The sequence below is a fragment of the Heterocephalus glaber genome, unplaced genomic scaffold (genome assembly GCF_053883595.1).
Source record: "Heterocephalus glaber isolate CG9 unplaced genomic scaffold, H.glaber_assembly_v1.0 deba00001446, whole genome shotgun sequence".
Taxonomy (NCBI): Eukaryota; Metazoa; Chordata; class Mammalia; order Rodentia; family Bathyergidae; genus Heterocephalus; species Heterocephalus glaber.
In genome coordinates, this window is record NW_028258298.1 from 6,625,244 (window position 1) to 6,638,159 (window position 12,916).

The 12,916-nt window shown below is 44.1% G+C and overlaps 1 protein-coding gene across 2 annotated transcripts in view; it reads left to right on the forward strand.

The window, feature by feature from the left end:
• The first annotated feature begins 10,051 nt into the window (after positions 1–10,051).
• The window catches only part of Arhgap32 (Rho GTPase activating protein 32), a 320,258-nt gene continuing 317,393 nt past the window's right edge, over positions 10,052–12,916 (forward strand). The window contains exon 1 of one of the 2 annotated variants that reach the window (XM_087214296.1): positions 10,052–10,164. The gene's annotated coding sequence lies outside the window, so the exon portion shown is untranslated. Of the gene's footprint in view, positions 10,165–10,208; positions 10,657–12,916 lie in introns of those variants that run through there. The other variant, XM_087214295.1, reaches the window with a different exon arrangement.

The following is a 12,916-nucleotide window of genomic DNA, read 5'->3' on the forward strand; positions in this document are numbered from 1 at the left end:
CTATTCTTTGAGGTAGGACAGTCCTATGGCATCTGTCAGGTCGCTTCATTGGGTTCCTGCTGTTGCTAGCCCCTGGGGCCATCTCTGTCACTTGAAAATTAGTAAGTGGTATAGATTCTTAAAAGCATAATCTGATGCATGAAAGTTATTTCTGAGAAGCAAAGACAGTAGCTTGAAGATCAAGTTTAGAGATTGTGCACCAGCAGACCAGGGTTTATGTAACAGATTGTCTTTGTTCCTTGAGCCATGTGTGATCTTTCTGGTCCTTCCTGCTGACACCAACACCAACACAAAAATACAATCCATTTAGCCTAATGTCTGTCCTTCCCTCCTCAGACTTGGTGGAGAATAATAGCAGCTGCATGACTTTTACATAACATAAATACTTTATTTACTTTTGTATTTAATTTATGCATCTATCCAGTGTTTGCACAGCTGTTTGATGTCTGTATACCCATAGATTAGCCCTTGCTGATTTCATCTTTCTTAAGCGCTCAGCACTGAGATGCAGAGGCCTCCCTGTTCACTTGTCTTTGCCTAGCCTTCAGCATGGCACCATACAGATGAGAATTTAATTAAGGAGGATACTTCTGAGTGAGATTTACTATTGCCTTGAAGATATCTCTAAAAAGAAGAGCTTGATGTGGTGGTACACACCTGTAATCCCAGCACTCAGAAGGCTGAGGTAGGAGGATCACTGTGAGTTCAAGCCCAGCCTGAACTAGAGAGCAAGATCCTATCTAAAAAATAAAAATAAAAAGGAAGGGGGAGAAGAGCCAACATTTTCTGACCTGTGCAGGGAATACAAGCTTGTTGACTTTGCTTTGCCATTCAGAGACCATCATTGAAATATCAAGGTGATGTTGAAGAGGTTTTTGTCTGTTCCAAGACACTGTACCAGAGGACTAGGGAGGTGTAGGATACAAAAGCCAGCTCAGAAGGAGGACTAGTGGTTACTAAATGGATAGAAATGGAAAACTTGCCCTCATAATCAGGCTTATTTGCCCATCCAAAAACCCTATGGATTGGTGTGGGGGCACATGCCTGTAATCCCAGCACTTTTGGGAGGTAGAAGCCACAGGATTCCAAGTTCAAGCCCAGCCTGGGCAACCTACTGACTTAGTGAGATCCTGTTTAAAAAAATTTTTTTTTAAAGGGCTAATGCTGTATCTCAGTGCAAAGGCCCTGGATTTAATCCCTAGTACCACCACCATCAGCACTACCACCCCAACAATGAAAACAACAACAAAAAACTCAAACAAACAAACAAACAAAAACCACTAAGGATTGGACAGGTAAGTGGTTTACCCGGTCATTGTCCCATGTCTTAGCTTGAGTACCAGAATGTGAATGTGGATTTAATGTTGTCTTCTTTGGGCATGGGAAGAGTCATGGCCAGCTGCAGCAGGAACATTAACTAAAGGCCGTGGTGGCAATGTGTGCATGTAAGGAGTCCTTATTTCTTCCCCTCTGAGGCAGGTGGGAGGAAAGGAAGTAGAAAGGGAATGTTCTCTTTCGGGAGTCTTTCTTCTTTGATGTGAAGGAATGCATGGTGTGTTAATCTGCTTTCCATTACTATAACATATACCTCAGATGATTAGCATATAAAGAAAAGAGATTTATTTTGGCTTATAGTTTTGGAGGGTCTAGTCTATAATCAATTGTCCCCCTATAGTGGCATATTATGGCCACAGTGTGTGGCAGAACAAAACTGCTTGTTTCGTGGTTGAGAAGAAGATGAAAAGAAAAACAAAAAGCAACAATAACAATAAAAAACAAAAGGAAGAGGAAGGGGATGGGATACCACAATCTTCTTCAAGAACACACATCCAGTGACCGACAGATAATCTCCCTACACCTCACCTCTTAAAAGTTTTCACTACCCCCTAACAGCACCAAGTTGGGGACCAAATCTTGAACACATGGTCTTTTAGGGGACACTTAAGGTCCAGACTATAGCACATGGGTGACATTATTCTTAAATAATGTTCTTGGCTAATTTTGTGTGATCTGGCCATTCACATACATTTGTAAAAAAAAAAAAAAGCTATCTTTTATTATCTTGAAATGTAGACTGAATTTTAGTCAGCTTTTTCATCTCTTTGTGCTTAGTTCTCTCAAAGTTGTATTGGAGGTGTAGCCCAGAGGTAAAGTGCTTGCCTAACATGCGCAGAGCTCTGGGTTCAAACTAAAACACCAAAACAAAACATAATGCTCAATGCTGACAGTGGCTCACAATGGATAAAGCATTAAGTCTTCTGTTGAAGGTACACAAATGTGCATTCTGAATTAACTAAATTATGATTTTATTACCTGCTTAACTGGGTCACTTTATAGTACTCTCTTACAAAGTATTCTGTTGTCAGGAGTAAGGTGACTGTTATTACTTTTCTTTTTTTTAATCCACCAAGGACTACAGAGGAATATTTTCTAAAATTAGTCCATGACCTAAGGAAAAAATGAGTGAACTAGTAAATTTGAGTCTGTCATCAATTCTGCTTGAGACTGGCCTTTTATGTCACTCTGAGGAATAATATTCTTTGTTTTCTGCATGAAATACATAAAAGGAAAAATTGAGTAGGAAACAGGAAATATATTTTGATAGAGCAGGTTTATTGTTTTGTTTGATATTATGACCCTTATCCCCCAGTATACCCGGGGACCATCCATACTTAAAGTTAAACACAAAATAACTTCCTGAGCCAAGTACATGTGAGTTTTAAAAAATAAAATAAAATGTCATATAAGATTATCTACTATAGTTCTTCTGAAGTTGCCTGGGAAACCTCCTATCTACATTTGGTTTCAGAAATATAGGTAAATTCTCAGCCAATATGTATTTTGAATATAGCAGAAAACACAGATGTTTTAGACCTTCTGAGCTGCATTTAGTTCTGGAAACTGGAAGGCATAAAAGACAGAATCATGGGAGGGGAATTGCAGGGAGCATCCTGGGAAAGCAGCAGTCCCGGAGTTAAGTGACCTCTCTTTGATCTCTGCCTTCCCAAGTCACTTTCCCATGATTTTCCTCTATGCTGTTTCAGTTCTTTAGATCTATTAAAAGGCTTTGGGGTTGGGAGCCTCACCACGTGTCTGAGTAGAGTGCTGATTCAGGCAAGTTGGGAGGGAGGAGTGAAGCACTCAGTGTGTTTACAATAAATGCATGTGTGAATGTGAGCTTGTTTTCTCATGGGGAGTAGCAACATCTCAGGACTGTCACAGCCACCAATGGGAGATTTGCTTCCTTCAAGACATTTCTGAGAAGTATACACTCTAAAGAAAGTAGCATGCCTGCTGGGAACATACAGCTTCCAGAGCAACCTGAATCTCATTCCTCTTTCTGATGTTTTGCTGGCCTTTTGGCATCTGCCACACATTAATGCGATAGTTACTTTTTTGTTCACTAATGTTTTTATTCATCTTCACATAATTTTGCTTGTTAGGAAACAATACTTAACGCAAATGTTTACCTTTCAACTCTATTCTTTCTGTTGTTTCCTTGTTCAAGTTCACATCTGACTATAAAATGGGATGTGTCTTTCTGATGCTGCAGAGTGTAGGGCCTCATACGTTAATGATGTGCTTAGGTAGCTGTTCAAGTTGCTTTGTGTATTAGTCTGTTTTCTACTGTTCTAATGAAAGATCTGAGGTTGGGTAATTTGTAAAGAAAAGAGATTTATTTAGCTTACAGTTTTGGAAGCTGGAAGTCCAAACAATATGTACTGGCCCTGGCAAGGGCCCTGCTGCATCACATCCTGGCAGATGGCTTCATGATGGGAGTGGGTGTGAATGGGAGGGATCAGTTGGTTGACCAGAAGCCAGACTCTGGGGAGGGTCCAGGCTCACTTTCTTGTAATAACTTGCATTTGACAGAACTAAGTCAGAGTCCCATAAGAATTACCTTAAACTCTTCCAGGGGTAGCTCCAAAATGACAGAACCAATTCCCATTAAGCCTTACCTTTTCAATGTCCTGCCAGCTGGCTAGATGTAGTGCCAGGTACTAGGGGGGTTAAGGAGGGAGGATCACTTGATCCTACAAGTTTGAGAACAGCCTAAGTAAGTAACATAGTGAGAAAAAAAAGGCTGAGGATGTAGTTCAGTGAAAAGGCTCTGGGTTTAATCCCCAATACCAAAAAAAGTCCCTCACATCTTAGCATAGCCACTTGAGCACCAACCTTCCAATATGTACACACTGAAATCATATCCAAACCTTTTGCTCTCTGAGAAATTTTTTCTGATCATTTGAGAAATGCTGAGTGATTTGAAAATGCTGATTTTCATAAGTCTTTATATAGTTGTTTTTAAAAAATATATTTCTTCACATTTTCAAAATATTAGACAAAAATTAAGGAACCATAGTACTCACTGTTAACTTCCAGATTTTCTTTTCTCCACAGTATTCTTTATAATAATCAAGTCATTCCATTAAGAAGCAAGTGAGCTGGCCCATTTTACAGATGGAAACAGATATTAACTGACTTACACAAAGTGGGGGGGGCATAAAATGACAGGAAAAACTTGTATCTCCTAGAATTTACCATATTCCTATTCAAAATGGTGATTATTTTATTTGGGAATGAAAAGGGACTCTGTATACATAATTTGACTTTGATTTTTCTGTGCCTTTCTTTCTTTCTTTTTTTTTTTTGGTACCAGAGATTGAATTCGGGACCTTTCGCTTGAGAGGCAGGTGGTGGAACAACTGAGCTAAATCCCTAGCCCTGTGCCTTTATTTCTACAAATCAAAACCTAATTGCAAGGTTAGACTTTTGACTTTCTCTTATATGCATTAAACCACTCATTTAATGTATACCTTTCTCTGCTAAATCATGACATTTTCTTGGATCTCCAGGATAGTTTGCTATGATTTGATTTGTAATAAGTCACAAATTACATAATTTCATAATTTGTAGCTACTCTCACTTGAAATGAGTATCAGGATAGACATAAAATGATAAAGGCTAATATACAACAGCAGATAAGAAGTGAACAAATATATTTTTGCTCTGGTAGCACCATTTATCTATTCATTCAGTAATATGGATGCAATGGTAAATAAACAAAGGAAGGCCTGTCCTTGTTGACCTTACATTTTAGTAAAAGAAACAAATAATGAATGTTAATCATATAACACAATAACATAGTGACTAGTGCTATGGGGAGGGGAGCAGAGTAAGGGGACAGAGAAGCTAGAATTATTTTAGATAGCAGTCAGGAGGTTAATTGAGAAACCAAGAAGGTGATATGGCCCTTTCGGATTTGAAGGGCAGTGGGAGGCAGGAATGGTTGGGGGAGAGTGAACAGCAAGCAGCAGAGAATGGAGAGTTCAGCAGAGTTTATGGGACCAGAAAGGCAGGGTTTTGAGAGGACTTTAGATTTTACTGCAATGTGGTTAGAACGGAGCCCTGAAGAGTTTTGAGCAAGGAGAAAGACATTGTTGTACTAATGTTCTGAAAGAAATTATTTGCTAACTTTGTTGAGAATAGACTATGGAGGAAAGAATGGAAGCAGGGAGACCAGTTCAGAGGCTGTTGCAGTCATAGGAGGGAGATCAATGTGAGTGTTCTTAGCTAAGAGGGCGGAAAGAGATTGGCTCAGGTTTTTATTTTTTCTGACCCTGGGGATTGAACTAGAGCCTTTGCACTGAGCTACATCCCTAGCTTTTTTTTTTTTTTTTTAGACAGGGCCTCACTAAATTGCTAAACTGCCCAGGCTGGGCATGAACTGGTGATTCTCCTGCCTCAGCCTCCCAGAGTGCTGGGATCACAGGCATGTGCCACCACGCCCAGCTGGGCTCAGTTTTAAGGTTAGAGCTGGAAGGCTTTACTTTTAACATGAATGTGGTGGTTGAAAGACATTTTAGTTACAACATGGGGAAGACTTGGAGGGAGCAATGTTTGATTTTGTTTTGAATACGGGCAATCAAGAGTTCTATTTCAGGCACATTCAGTTTGAGATATCCAAGTGTAAATGTAAGGGAAACAGCTTGTTTATGCAACCCTGGAGTCTGAGGAGTGTCAGGGTTAAAGATATATATCATAGCCAATCTTGAAATTAAAAAAATGAAAAAGGGCTGAGGATGTAGCTCAGTATAAAGGCCCTGGATTCAACCGTAGCACCAATGAAGCAAAACAGAACAGAACAAAACAAAACAACCAACGAATCATGAAGGTCCCAAGGTCAGAGCCCAGGGACTATCACCGTTTAGAATTCTGGGAGAGGAAAAGGACCAGTAAAGAAGCCAACAAAGGAGCTACAAGCTCAGCGATTTAAAAGGATAGAATTAGGTACAGCTGGCATTAAGGTTTAAAGATGGAAAAAAAATTTTTCATGGGAGAATAACCTAAAGTTCTAAATTATAGTGATAAAGGCTAACAAAGTAAATGTGATAGGGAGAGAAGATGGAAAGTTTCATCATTTCAAGGCATGCACCCTGGATTTGTTAAATGCTCCTTAAAATATTGCCCACTTGTAGTTTCTGTTGATATTGTTGTAAAATGTTCAATGTTTACAAAGCTACTTTATGGGCCTCAATATTAGCTAGGAGAATGCTACAGATAGACACATCTTTTTCAAAAACCTCTTTTGTTGTCTTGTTTCATGGGGATGCAATATGGAGCTGGTTCCTTGGCCAGGAAAAAATAAATAAGCAAGAAAATGTCAGTTGTCACTGTGGGAAAATTCTCTATTAAACCTGGCCCACTCTCAGCAAAGCACTTTTCTCAAGCCAGCTGTTGAGCATTCCATTTTGGGATGCAAATAAGCTTCTTTTCTCTTGCTTGCTTAATTCCCAGGCTCACTCTAAAACTCAAGGTTAGGTGAGTACTGCAGTCCTGTGTGTGGCTGCCCTCCTGGCTGGTTTTCCTTGTCTGCACCATGACTCTGCTTCAGCCTAGAGGAGACTGCAGTGCAACAGATCTGAGATGTGGGGAGTGAGCCCAGATCCCACCTCCTGGAAGATGACAGTGCCAAGGCTGAGAATGCAGGCCAGCCTGGGGCCTCCAACAGCTTCTGAGAGAAGCAGTTTGCCTTCACCGCTTTCTCCCTCTTACCTTGTAAATATCGAATCAAACCATAAATAGGCAGCAAATTCAGTTATGTCACTTATTTTAGAGTTGTACAGACTTTTTAAAAGAGAATGTTGCAAATTTTGTGATTTATGTATTTAGTTACTGAAGATGTTATTAGGATAGAGGTAACTGATCACAAGCATCTGATACCCTGCCCTCAGGTAGCTGCAGAGTTGCCTAGCAATCACAACGTTCAGTTTGCATTCCGGTTTAGCAGTAATAACTACTGATTGATGGGACAATGGGTAGTTCTATCTGAGGCCAGGGAGTGCTAGTTTAGAAAAATTCTCAGTGAAACACCTCTGGCATTTGGAAAACACGTGGAAGTCACTTGTTCTTTCTCTGAATTAGATAAAATACAAATAGAGGCAGATACCGAAACATTCTGAGGATCTAAAGCAGTGCTGGCGAACCTATGGCAAGCTGCTGCAGCAGGCTGCTTGTGTCACGGAAAGCTCTAAAAGATTTGCTGCCACTGATCTAAAGTGAAATATCTGTGCTATCCAATGTGTACATTTTTATGGTTTGGATCTTACATGACCTCCAAAGGCTCATATGCTGAAAGCTCGGGCCAGTCTGTAGTGCAGTAGTAGTGGGAGAAAGTGGATCCTTTGGGAAGTGGGGCATGACAGAAGTTAGGTCTCTGTACCTGTGCACTTGAGAGGGCTATTAGGATTCCCCTCCCCTAGCCCATCTCTTTCTTCCTCTTTCATTTCCCAGCCACCATGAGATGGGCAGTTTTGTTTCTCCACACATTCCCTACCATGATGCTCTGCCTCACCACAGGCTCAGAGACAATGAACCACCTGACCATGGACTGAAATCTCTCAGACTGTGAGCCAAATAAGTCTTTTTCCTTTTCTAAGTCTTTCTTCTTTTGCATGTGTTTTGTCACAGTGATGGAAAGCTAAAACCTATATAAACCATGGCTCCTTTAGATGTTACATCTACCACCTCAACATAAGCCATTTAATGTTCAGTAGGTACAGCTGCATTTCAGGATTTTATGGCAAAACTCTAGGATGTGAAGGCTTCCTGAAAAATAGGCAGAATATAAAGCTTTTAGATGAAAGTAGCCAAGAGACAGGGGCCTTGAGCAAAATTTGCTTCTTGTGTTAATGTGGTTTTCTCTTCCACACTGACTTCCTTTCAGTATCTCAGGGTATTTGCATTTAATGCTCACCAAACCCTGAAAACACAAGCTACTGAATCCATACTTGCCCCTTTCTGATAGAGATGACTCTCTATGGCCCAAAGATGAACCCCATGGAACCACTGCAGTCTGTAAAGGAATACTTTTTAAACTACTTAATATGAAAGTCTCATCAGTGGTTTCTTTGGGGAGTTTCATGGACCCTTATGTGTCCCAAGTGCATCTGGCTATTTCCAGCAGGGAGCTGAGATGCATTTACACTGAAAGTTTGCCTCTTTGTATTTTTCCCACCACAGTTTGTGCCTCTGCAAATCTCATTCCATCACTTCCCTAGTTCTATGCTAGAAAACATCTAGAATGCTGGGTCTGTGAAGAAATTTAAGTTATACCAAAGCTGGAAGGAGAATGGGACTATTGTACATGTTCATTCCCTAATTTCTCTCTAGGATGTAGTGAAATCCTGGTTAATGTATGTCCCTGAAGTTCTGCTAATGGTAGTCAAGGCCACATTTTATATTCAAGGACTCCCACTGAAATGACTAAATGCTGAGTGGACTCAAGTCACTGCAGTGACATTAGGTGATGCTTTATTTTGCATTGAGAGAAAAAATTATGTAGGTTAACTCTCCCCTCTTGCCCCAACATGTAGATATGGAATGCATCAGGACTGAAAGCTACATATACTATATATAGGAAAAAAAGAAAGACGGTGGAATGTCAAGGAGCTTCCCTGCATTCTGCCACACTGATGGTCGCTGCAGGCTGAAGTGCTGTGAAGCCTTTGGAGGCTGAACAAAGGGGCAAGGAAAGAAGCAAGGGCAATGCCATTCAGAGGCAGGGGCTTCCCTGTGAGCTCCACCATTTTCGTCCCCAATCCCTACTCACCTTGGGCATGCACCTTAGGGTTTCCTACTCGGTCGCTCAACCATTCTTTTCCTTAGTCTCCCTGGCTATCCCACTTCTCAATTTTCTGGCCCATAACTCTGAATGAAGAGGCCAACTGAAGGAACTTTTAGCCCTCCCTCCCCCAATAATAAGGGGCGCGAGTAGATTGTGTACCCAGATGCACAGGGGAGGAGGGAGAGGAGAGGATCTCCCTGGCTTGCGGCAACGCCCTCTCCCCGCCTCCTGCGGTGACAGTGATTTGGGGTCAGCTGGGAGAGGAGAGCACCACTGTCATAGTCTCCAAAGGATGCCTCTTCCTGGGGTTGCTACTGCGGCAGCAGGTTTTTCATTTTTGCGCCACAGCACAATGCAGGGACTGACGGAAAGGACTGCGTCCCGACCCCCGAGGCAGCGTCTCCACCTCCCTTCACGCTCCCAGCTCGCCCCGCACCCCTGGAGCCGCCCCCCGCAGCGCACGTGTGCTCCCGGGACAACAGCAGGCGAGGCCTGGGCGCGCCCCCGCCCTGCGGCCGCGCGCGCGCTCCGCCCGTCCTCCTGGCGCGTGCTCGTGCCCGCGGCGGCGGCGGCGGCGGCGCGCCCCTTCTCCCCGCTGCGGTCGTCGCGGGTGCAGGAGGAGGCGGAGCGCGGGAGGTGGAGGCAGGGCGGGCGGTGGGCTCCGGCGGGGGCGCGCACCGGCCAGCTGGGCGGGGGCGGCCCGAAGGAGTCGGGTGAGGGGCTCTGGAGCCTGCGGACCCGCGTCCCCGGGGGTCGACTCCGCCGCGCCGGAGGCGGGGACCTCGAGGCCGCGGCCCCGAGCGCGGCGCCCCCGCCCCCGGGCCTGACGGGGCGGCGAGGCGGGATGAGGCGGTGGCGCGGGGGGCGCCCGGCCAAGCCCCCGCGGCTGCCCGGGCCGGCCCGGCGCTAGGCTCGCTTTGGCGGCGGCGGCGGCGGCGGCGGCGGGTGGACGGCGTCGGGCCTGGCCCGTGCAGGGCAGACACGGAGCGCGGAGCGGGGCGCAGCGACGCCGCGGCGGCGCGGCGGGGCCGCGGGGCTCGGTAAGGCGGGGGCGCGGCGGGCGGGCCGGGGGCGCGGGTGACGTGAGCCGGCGCCGCGGGCAAGGCGCGGGGGCCTGGCTTTCTGTTTCAGAAGGAATTCTCTTCCGAGTAAGGGCTCCGGATCGAATGTACTCTGAGGACTAGCTCGGGTTTCCCCCGCCCCGTCCCGGGGACTCATCGCCCCGGTTCCCAGGGGGAGGACAGTGCTGCGTGCGGGCAGGCTTCCCGCGCCGGCGTCCCCCGCTTCCCCACGGCCTCCGCGGCGAGGATTCCCGGCCTGCTGCAGCGTTTCCCGCCCCAGCCTGAAGTCAGCCTGCAGCTGTGACTCCCCGGGCACGGCCGAGTGGGGACCCAGGGACTCGGCTGCTGCCCACGGGAGTCAGCGCAGGCCGGGTCTCCGAGCGTGGGCCACTGAGCAAGATGCCTTGCAGCCTGGAACTCCCGTGGAGTTTCTCCCTGTATCTTACCAATGGGCTGAAGTTGCTGCTACAGGTTGGAGGACAGTGGTGACTTAGTGGCCCCCCGCCGTGATTTCCCTAGCCGCTGTGCTTTTGGCATTATGTTGACTAAATATTTATGTTAAATATTTCCAAGCACAGCACACAAGACGCGGTAGGGAGAGAAAGACCTGACTTTGGTCTGCCTTTGGACCCTTAATAACTTCACCTTATCGGGGTGAAGCTCTCAGAAGGTGGAAAAGAGGAGGCAGCCTACAGCAGGATGCTTGGGACGCAGTTTATTAGTTATCTTTTCAGAAATAGAATTTGGATAATTATAATTTTGTTTCGCATGCGGGTTTACCATCAGCTTTTAAAAGGCTTGGGTCACTGCATGATGCTACGTGGGTACTTGGCAGCTGCACCGAAGCATTGTTGTCAGCATCTCTTTTATTTTCCATTCTTTCAGAGTTTTATTTGGCACAGATTTAGACCTTTTAAGTGAGTCTGAATGGGAATGATTTTTCTGATACATTGGTTGCTTTTATAAACATTGTATTTCTATTGGAAAAGGAAAAGCAAATGGTGCTGTAGTACAATGGCTCTTACAGTCCACCAAATGTGCTAGTTTGATTCAGCAGTTGGATTTGTTGTAATATTTCTGAGTAGTGATGGTTGTGGTTTCATTAATGTACGTATTTCTCCTTTTTTGGGTGAATTGCAGTTTAACTCAGTCAACGTTTATTCTTTGGACTTGAGTGTGAAGGAAATAAAGGAATAATTGCTGCTGAAACACAACCTCAGCTACTCTTTGGTGTGCATTCTTTTTCATTGGGTTGTTTGTAAAAATGAGGTATTATGATGCTGTGAATTGTGTTTTCTGGAATGTCTAGAGTCTGATTCATTCCTAAGATTGGGTATGTGGTGGAGCTTTATAGAATGAGTGTCTGTAATGGTGTGAGGTTGGAACTCTACTTCAGCCACTTGTCTTTTTACCACTGTCCCTGTAGCAGCCCCCGGAATAAAGCAGCACTTTGGACAGAGACTTGTCCAGCTAGGGCAGCAGGGCAGCCCAGTTTACTTAGGATCTTTTGCGTGGGGGTGGGGGGACAAGGTGAAGTAGTTGGAGAGAGAAGATGTAAGTGGGACAAAGGAAGTGGCAGTTGAGGAACCTTCAGTTATATAACTATTTTGATTTGGAGGGAGAGACCAAGAACCAGCGAGGCAGGCTCAGCTGTCATTAGAGCCTTTGATGTTGCTTTGAATTCCGGTAGTAGTTATGTTTCTTTTATTTCCTTTTTCCAACCCTGCATCATTTTCAGGTCACTAGAAGCTTTTCTGCAGTTAGGCGGAGACTTTAATGACAATGATCTCCACTTCTTTTCTTTCTTTTTTGGTGCCTCATCAGAGATGTTTTTGTTGTTGTTTGTTCTGTCTTTCGGAGGACTTACTCAACAGTGTTTTCCCTTCCCAAGCTGACCTGGGTGTATTATTTCAGAGCATATGTAGATTCATTGCTGCCTATAGGTGCATTTCATAAATTTCAGAGACTAGCAGCTGTTTTCTTCATAAGAGGGTGATGGCAAAAGAAAAATGAAATGAAATAGTTGTATTTTTAAAGGGTAAGACTACAAACTTTTAGGATCTAACCTGTGAATGTGTAATCTGATGTCCATGGAATTTTTCAGGAGGCAGCCAAGACTTGAAGCTTGTCTGTGGTTGTGGTTCTGTCACTTAATAAGAGTGGCATTTCACCTTTTTTGGCATGTTATTGACATTTCTGAGCTGTTTTCCATATCTACAAAATGGGGATGAGAATTCTTGTATTGTCTTCCTAGTAGAATTATGAAGAATCAGGTCATACAAAGGATGTAGAAGTATTTTGTAAAACAGCTTTCAGGTGTGTTAGATATTATTGTTATTATGGATTAACTTAGTATTAAGTACAGATCTATTTCATGTGGCAAATAGGCTTGGTAAGTTGCTTGATTCATTAATTGCAGCACTGGGTATGGAATCCATGGGCTCATGTATGGTAGGGAAGTCTATTGCTGAACTGCATCCCTAGCCCTTGGCAAACTGTTTGAAGTGTTTTAGCAGCAATTTAAATGAATACTGTATATAGATGAGAAACAAGAATGTGTTATATTTCTTCCATTTGCAAAATTTTGTGATTCTGTCTCATTCTTAGGGAAATTCCTGCATAGTCTCTTTGGAATTTTTAGTTATTCTAGAGCAGGTCAAGTTTATTGAGGCTGAAGTTCTGTAAAGTATCAGTTCAAAATACCCAAATACAAGTTAGAATTTGTAAGTGA